Source organism: Impatiens glandulifera, chromosome 4 (assembly GCF_907164915.1).
Source record: "Impatiens glandulifera chromosome 4, dImpGla2.1, whole genome shotgun sequence".
NCBI classification, from domain to species: Eukaryota; Viridiplantae; Streptophyta; class Magnoliopsida; order Ericales; family Balsaminaceae; genus Impatiens; species Impatiens glandulifera.
The window spans coordinates 57,869,356-57,878,568 of NC_061865.1; the positions used below are offsets into that span (position 1 = coordinate 57,869,356).

General features: G+C 27.5%; 1 long non-coding RNA gene across 10 annotated transcripts; it reads left to right on the forward strand.

Annotated features, from left to right (window-relative positions):
* Nucleotides 1–2,610: 2,610 nt before the first annotated feature.
* LOC124936723 lies at nucleotides 2,611–5,506 on the forward strand. Of its 10 annotated transcripts, none has more exons than XR_007099148.1 (9): nucleotides 2,933–2,957; nucleotides 3,053–3,118; nucleotides 3,468–3,552; nucleotides 4,050–4,180; nucleotides 4,253–4,389; nucleotides 4,465–4,529; nucleotides 4,765–4,940; nucleotides 5,160–5,214; nucleotides 5,361–5,506. It is a non-coding gene; the product is annotated as an uncharacterized LOC124936723 (long non-coding RNA). The 10 variants fall into 10 exon arrangements; XR_007099151.1 differs by having other exon boundaries at nucleotides 4,060–4,180; XR_007099150.1 differs by having other exon boundaries at nucleotides 2,942–2,957; nucleotides 3,472–3,552.
* Nucleotides 5,507–9,213: the final 3,707 nt, after the last annotated feature.

A 9,213-nucleotide genomic window follows, 5' to 3' on the forward strand; every position in this document is an offset into this window, starting at 1 on the left:
TTATTATATATTTGTTATTTTGTATTGAATAAAATAATATAGTCTTTTATTTCATGAGCAAGAATAATTTTTAAAGTGACTAACCTAAGCTTTTTTTATATTAATGAAACTCATTTTATTAATTTACTCAGAGAATTCTCGTATATATAATGCATGTATAAAAACAAAGATATAAAAAAAACAAATTCATAAAATCATTTATAATGATTTTAAGTTATATATATATATATATATTCAATGGGTCAACTATTTAATAAATCATGACAAATATCAGAATAAAAAAATAAATTCAAATTAATATATATAATAATAATAACGTGGTTTAATTCAAAATTTGGGAAGTTACTAAACCCATGTACACACCCCATGTACACACGGGATTCATTTCCCTAAAATAATTATAGGTTTCTCTTCCTTAAATACGTACTATCAAACCGAAAAAAAAAAAAGCTCACTTAAATGAAAAGAATAAGGGAGAAAATATATTAATATTTAATTATTAAATATATAAATTAAATAATAAAAATTAATCATGGTTTACTAAAATAAGCTAAATGAGCCAATTTTTGATAGTAAGTACGTTTAAAGGACCTTTTATTAGTTAGTACATACGTCTAAGTGAACTAGTTGTACAAATACATGCATACGTCTAAGTGAGCTTTTTTCCTTATATATATATATATATATATATATATTTTTTTTTTAATTTCATTTTCATTAAATATAATATTTTTTTTCATAATTAATTATATATAGAAAATTTCTCATTAATTGTATAAAATATATATTATCTGGTTAATAATTTTTATATTTTTATATATAATATTACATATTTAATTATTTATATAAATAAATATTTATAATATATATAAGAATATATATATATATATAATAATGTTTAATCAAAATTTTAAAAAATTTATCAGATAAATTTAATTCTCTCCTATATTATTATTATTATTATTATTATTATTATTATTATTATTATTATTATTGTTATTGCGCTTAAAATATAAGAAGGAAGGTTTGATATATATGAAATTACCACGTTATTCTATTGCAAATATATATTTTTTATTTTCTCTCTATATAGAATCTCTCATTATATATATTATATTTTCTGCAATTAATAATTTATAAAATATATTCCTTTCTCAATATAACTTTTTTTTTATCCTTTTTAATAATTTATTTTTATTTTATATCTTATTATATATATATATATAATATAATATATACTTTTATTAGTAACTTACTCTTAAATCTATTCTTAATTAAAATGTTTTCTTTTTCTCTCAGTATATATAATTTTTATTTATCTCTCTTAACTAATTTTATTTTTATTTCATCTCTAATCATATATATAAATATATTATATTTTCTTTCATCAATCATTTATATAAACATATTTTCTTTATCTCAATTTAATAATTTCTATTTTTTAATTATTTTTTTTATTTTCTCTTTTATATATATATATATATATATATATAAAATGACTATTAAAATATAAGATCGGATATATTTAATACACGAATTAGCTACATTGATTCTCTATCATAAATATATTCTTAATTAATTTTTTTTTTATCTCTCATCGTATATAAATATTTTCTCTTTCATATTATATATATATAATATTATTCTCTTTCATCAATAATTATATAAGTAAATATTTTTCTCATTATAATATTTTTATCTCTTTTTAATAATAATTTTTTTAAACAAGAATAAATTTAGGAGAGAATTAATGCTAGCATGTATCAAACCTTAATCTTATATTTTAAGTGTCATTATAAATATATAAATAAAAATATTTTTTTAATGGTTAGTCATATATATTATAAATGCATACATAAAATTATAAATATAAATTAACAATCTTGTAGTGATTGAAGTGGTAATTTTACATAATAGAGAGCATTGTTAAAATATGCGATGAAATTACACTACAAAAAAACGCTTAATTAGCGACGAATAATTATCGACGCATAATTAACGTCGGATGTATGCGACGGATATTGAGACGATTTAATCCACGAAAAAGCAAATCGTCGCAAAAATTATTGAAAAGAAAAAAAAATTGATTGTAAAAAATAAAGATATTATTTACCTATATCAATCATCATAGCTAAATTAAAAGGTAAATTTCTATATACTATATTTTAGATTAAATTTTCGACGAAAATATTTAGCGTCAAAGTGTCAAAGTGTTTGTTAGTCGAAAAAACCGTAGAATATCTTGTATGAAAATTTCGCCGCAAATTTTGACACTATTTACGATATTACGTTCGACGTTAAATATAAAAGATAAAATCTCACTTAAAATAATAAAGTAAATCAAATATAATTATTTTAAACTATTTTTTTATAAATTAATTTAATAAATTAGTATATAAAATTAATTAAAATATTTAATGATGACATAAAAAATTAATAATATCTAATATAATTATAAATTAATAATAAAACAAATCAAATCAATTATAATTACTTTAAATAATTTTTTTTATAAATAGTTAAGTATAATTAATTTTTAAAAATAATATTTTATATTGACCGTCGAAAAAGACATGGATAAAATTAGATCGTGGCAAATTCAGTGGATAATAGTGGAGCGTCGAAAATTCTATGGAAACCTAAATAATATACAAACCGACCAGACCTTCACCATACATCGTGCTTCCTCTATCACAACCGCTACTTTGATTATCGGGACTCCATCTTCTTCTGATTGTAGTAGATCGGTCAAGTTTCCCTCACATATATATGATTTATGCTCTCACGTTCTGATAAGTAGAGCCATCACTGATAGTAAGATGCCTGAATTATGTTTGTTCTTCAATCTCGCTCTTCTAAATTGCTTTGATGTGCTTATTCGCCTTTATCTGTGGTGATTAACCAGAACATTTAAATATGCTTGTACATTTTCTGAAAGATCGATTCTGAAGCAGAAGGTTAGTTCATGAATTCATGTATCGGATATGGAATCTCTATCTAATCAATTTCAATCTTATATTTGTCTCTCTTTTGATTCTGTGAACACTAAAAGAGAATAATCTGGAAATTACTCAACCTGTCATGACTTGCATTTCAGATCTAGCCTTCAAATATGCAGGTAGGTATAGTCATAATTTGATTCTTCTTCCGTTTTTACTGATTTCATAATAAATTGTAATCTTTTGTTGTCAAATTCTAGCTAAAATCCATCAAAATTTGGAAATTAGTTGTCGGGCATGTTAGAATTAAAGGAAACTTGAAATTTTAGGTTATAACTATTTGAAGAAAGTAAGGATAAGTGACAGATTTGATCTCTGTTGTTGTTGATCATCTTTAATTTTCACATTTTGATGAATGTGTTGATCTCATCTGCTTAGATATTAATATATCTTACAATTTTATCAAAATGTTCTATAAATCTGCTTGAACCGGGAGGTTAATAGAAGTGTCTGTTATTTCTTGGAAAGGCAGAGCAATTGGCTAAAGATCTTGAATTATTCGCGCATCATGCTGGTCGTAAATCTGTGAATATGGAAGATGTCATCCTTACTGGTGAGTGAAAACACTCATTCTCACTAAGATTTATTAGAAATAATTTTGTTTTTATTCCTTTATTTAACATTAAATTGCAAAACAGCCTAGTATTTGTCTTTTTCTTGATATTTCTTTTGGTAATGTAGCTGAGAGTCTTTCTATTCTGATTTTATGATTAAAATTAATATAGGGTTTTGTTATAAAATCAAGCATATGGGTATTTAGTGCTTCTTAATTGAGGATCCATTGGTTGCATTTACATTTACATTTTCTGATGTTGATTTTGTGTTTTCTTCAAGCACAGTAAATAAGAGATAGAAATATATCTTAAGAACAAGCTCTTATCATTCTAGGAGCTGTAAACCGAGTTCATATAAACACGAGAGAGTAACTGATGCTGAAATCTTTAAACTTTTTTGCCAGGGATTATTTGATTTTATATTCTCAGGAAGAAGAATATAAAGCTTTCATGCTCATTCTTTTTCTTAATTTGACACAAATTTGATTATTTGCAGAAACGTGTAGGCATTGAGACCCGAGGCTTGAAGAAATGTGAATGTTGGCCATCGTGTAAGGTGTTGATGAACATAAATTAGGGTTTTAAGCTCTGCAAAGATGGAGAAGATCTCTGGTGGAATTGAACAAGGTCGACCTATTGATGCATGCTTGCCATCGTATCTGTTAGATGACTTACAAACCGTTTATATGCTGTCTATAGAGAAAACAATGATTTCTGGAGAATCATATGATAAACATGACATTGAATATTCAATATCACAGAAAGAATTGCAAACTTTGTGGGCTATTGGAAAACTTTTTGGACTAATTCCTGACGGTTTCTATTCAGTTCTTCCTGTGAGTGATCTATAGCTTTTTTTTATTGAAGATCCAGTTTGATTCTAAATCTCGTAATCCATGATGCTTGGCTAGGAGAACCGTTAGACCAATAGCTGGAACAATCGTTTGTGAAACTCCTCGAGAGACAGTTGTGATAGGTTGGTTGATTTGTCTTTCTTTCTATGGATTATCATCTACCATTCTGTTACTAAATAAGATATAATATGCAATAATCATTATTTTGAGCTTCCATAACTTTACTTTAGTTTTTAAGATAGCTGTTTTAAGTTCAATTGTCTCTTGTATTATGAGGTTTGATTGGCACTTCATAAATTATTCTTGAACCATGTACTATTGATATGCTACAATTTCTTTAACTTGATTGTGAAACAGATCAGAATAACCCAACTGATCAGACGGGAGAAAGATCTGATTTGTCTGGTTTTGCTCCATCCATGGTAATAGAGGCGGGACTGATGGCTAGAACAGATGACCGGAGTAACAGCAAGGTCAAGGAGGAGATGGTGGAAATGCTTCTGCTAATCTTTATTAAGCCTATATTCCAGAAGGTACTCAAAAATCTAATCCAAATTCTGGCAATGAAGAACGTGCTTAATTTATAAGGCTAGCTCTTATTTTCACATTGCTATGTTGTTTTGGTCTTCTTAACAGGTATTTGAAGCCTTTTTTTCTCCCCATATAGATCTAAGTATGAGTTGGAAGAATTTTTGAAACCAAGTTAGCTAATTTCTTTAAATTTTTCTAAGTGCTTAATTTCTTAAATTCAGCTTATCAAAGAAGATTATGGACAGTTTGCGGAATTCAAGTTCTTCATCTCATATGGTGAACTTTTCTGGTATCTCCAATTTGTCAAAGTGTCAAAATAATCACTTCTTTCATCCATATTACAACTTAAAAAAGTTTCATCTGTTTCCACAATTCCACAATAAATCTAATAACTTATTTTGGTGAATGAATGTTGGTGGCAGGATTATGATATTTCGAGGAGAGGATGCTGAAAGTAAAAGTGATAAAGGGACAAATTTAGAAGTGATAAATATGTTTTAATTTTGATGAATTTGTTTAAGATTTAATTTGAATTTATTTTGTGATAAATGGATTATTGATGATACTATTTTTTTTTGTATGTTTATTTATTAGGTTATTATGTTTTATATTTACTATTTAATTTTAATGTAATTTATTTAAATATAATATAAAAATAATTAGGTAAAAAAATTAAAATAATAATATATTTAAAAAATAATATTTTCTACGGATATTCCCATGAATAAGTTGGGATATAAGTAGGAAATAACGTCGAAAAAATTAGAAAATTTAATTCTTCGGTCAAATTTTTTATCACAATGTTTCTCACAAACATCGTCGCAAATAATATAGTGGAAAATTCGTCGCAAATACTTTTCCGACTAAATATTTCTCCGTCGGAGTATTAGCGACACACAAATTTGCAAAAAAAAAAATTAGATGAAAAAAACGTCGCAAATTATATATTCGTCAGTAATTCCGTAGATAAATTTCGTCGAAAATACACTATTTTCTTGTAGTGTTAGTGATTGGTTAATGACATTCACGATATGGAATGAGATGGTTTTGAGTTTGTTGATTTAATTAAAGTGAAAGTGTAAGGTCACGAGATTATAGAGGTTAATTGAGGTGGATAAAAATATGGAATGAGATGATTGATAGTGAAAATGAGTATGATACACAATGAGAGGTCAATTGGGGATTGGTGGCCAAAATAAGGGTAAAAAAGATTAGTAATGTACCAAAGTAAAAGTTTAAGGTCCAGGTCCGATTTGGTGGATAAATGTGGAATGAGATGTGGTCAATTGAAGTGATGATAAGTAAGTCAGGCTGTTTATTGTAAAATATGTGAGGAAATTGATTGTTTGACATTCACGAGATTAAGAGGTCGATTGGGATAGATGGTTAAAATATGCTATGAATGAAATTAGGGGTTGAGTAAATGACATTCACTATATGGAATGACATGGTTTGGAGTTTGTTGATTTGACCAAAGTGAAAGTGTAAAATCACGAGATTATAAAGGTCAATTGAGGTGGATAAAAATATGAAATGAGATGGTTGGTTAGTCGAAGTGAGGATAAGTAAGTCGGGTTATTTATTGTAAAATATGTGAGGAGTGAGTTGTTTGACCAAAATAAAAGTAAAGTCTCGAAATGAGAGATCAATTGAGATTGGTGAATAAAATGTGGAATGTAATGGTTAGTTAGTCGAAGTGAGTATGCCACAAAATGAGAGGTTGATTGGGGATTGGTGGGTCAAAGTGATGATAAAATATATTGGTAATGTACCAATGTGAAAGTTTAAGGTCTCGGTATGAGAGGTCCAATTAGGGTGGATAAATGTGGAGATGAGATAGATGGTTGGTTAGTCGAAGTGAGAATAAATAAGTCGGGTTGTTTATAGTAAAATATGTGAGGAGATGGATTGTTTAATCAAAATGAAATAAAGTCTCGAGATGAGAGGTCGATTGAGATTGATGGGATAAAAAGTTGGAATGAGACTGTTAGTTAATCGAAGTAAGTAAGGTTGCGCGTGAGATGAGAGGTCGATTGGTGATTGATGGGAAAAAGAGATTTATAATGTTGGAGATGGTTGGTTTAACCAAAATTAAAGTGTGTAAGGTCATAATATGATGGGTTGATTATGGTGTGTATAAATATGAAAGGAGATGGTTAGTTAACCGAAGTGAAGATAAAAAAGTTAGGTTGTATATTGTAAAATAAGTGAGTAGTTGGGTCACGAGATAAGAGGTCGGTTTGGGATTGGTGACCAAATTAAGAGTAAAAGATATTCGTATAATATTGAAGATGGTTGATTTACCCGAAGTGAAAGTGTAAGGTCATAGATGAGAGGTCGATTATTGAGGTGGATAAATGTGAAATGAGATTGATGGTTAGCTGAATTGAGAATAAAGAAGGTCGGGTTCTATATTGGAAAATATGTTAGGAGATGAGTTGTTTGACAAAGTGAAAGTAAGGTCTCGAGATGAGATGTCGATTATGAATTGGTGGATAAATGTGGAATGAGATGATTTTGGATTAGTCGAAGTGAAAATAAGGTAAAAATATGCAAAAAAAATAGTTGTTTGACCGAAGTAAATGTTAAGGTCATGAGGTGAGAAATACGATATTTGAATTGGTAAATAAATGTGGAATGAGATGATTGGTAAGTCGAAGTGCTTAAGGTCAAGAGATGAGAGGTCAATTGAGCATTGATGGGCTAAAGTGAGGGTAAAAAGAGATTAATAATATTTGAGATTTTTGATTTAACCAAAGTGTAAGATGAGTTGTTTTATTGAAGTGAATAAAATGTGGAATGAGAGTGTTTAATTTTTTTTATAATATATTATTGATGATTTATTAAAAACTTTAATCATTGAATACATATTTTAAAATTATTATATATTTTTATTGAATTTATTTTGTTTATATTTTTTTTTGAGAGATCAAATATTGGGTGCATGAAAATCCTCCTAGTAATTATTAATTTTTATTTTTATTTTTTCTCCATCTTATAAATATATTTATTAGTTCTAATTAATATTTTTTTCTCTCTATTTTAAAAGTTAAAAATATAAAAAGTTAATATCTATACCAAAATTTGTTGAAAGATGGTTTAATTAATTATATAAAGAATTGAACTTTTTGGGAAGGGACAAATCCTGTTAAAAAAAAAGATGTTACATAATTTTAACTAATTAAATTAAAATACAATACAATAAAACCTTAGATGTTCGAATAACGTGGGTTTATTGTCGTCACAATTTTCCAACCTGACTTTGATGCCATATCTAGAACATAAAACACTTGTTTCGCTTGCTAAGATAAACAGTTCATGATTCTGATTTTTCAAAGTGCAATTCACATTAACACTTATAAAACCATGTTTGTCTATTTTTATTCCCCGATCTCCTGAATGGACATCAAACCAATTGTATTTTAAAAAAATCACTCGTCTTCCACTAAAGTATTCGACTTCTATAATGTCCGTCAACACTCCGTTGTAGGACAATGTTTAGGTATCATTATTACCCAATACATCAATACCATTGTTTTGAGTTGTTAAGCCTTCATTGTGTCTCTCATTGTTAAATTTGAATCCATTAATTCGACACGACACCAATCTCTCCGCATAACAAGTAGGACCACTTTCTAATATTCATAGATCCTCAGAAATATTTTCCCTAACTTGAGAAACCTAATAAGAGATGAGTAAGATTAGCCTAATTAATGTAATACAATAAAATTATATAACAATTGTAACTCACTCTTGTCTTAAAATAGACTACGTAACGTCTATCACGCTCACCAATTGATATGAAATGATTATCATATTCTCGCTTAAACTCAATGCATACAATTTTAATGAAAAGTTTGAGTCCATACATGTAAATTGAAAGATAAATGTACAAGTAATAATTGAACATTTACTTGTAAATAGATTCTGCCTCCGAATAGTTCTTTAATATGTATGAATGAGCCCTATCTCAACCACTCGGTTCGTACATGTAACTAATTCCTTTTGATAACTCTTCCAAACATATAAATACAGTTATGGTTGACTCTCGCACTAAAGTACATGGGGATCTTGATCTTTCAAATATCTCGCACATAAGCTAATACTTTCATTCACCAGATAACTCTCACTAATTGAACCCTCGAGAAATGTTTATTTCTAAGATAATTCTGTGGTTAGGGGGAAGGAAACGCATGTGACACATATAACACTCTTTCTGCCAATTTATCAATATCATTGAAGCGGTATTATTATTATAACACGGACAAGAAATGT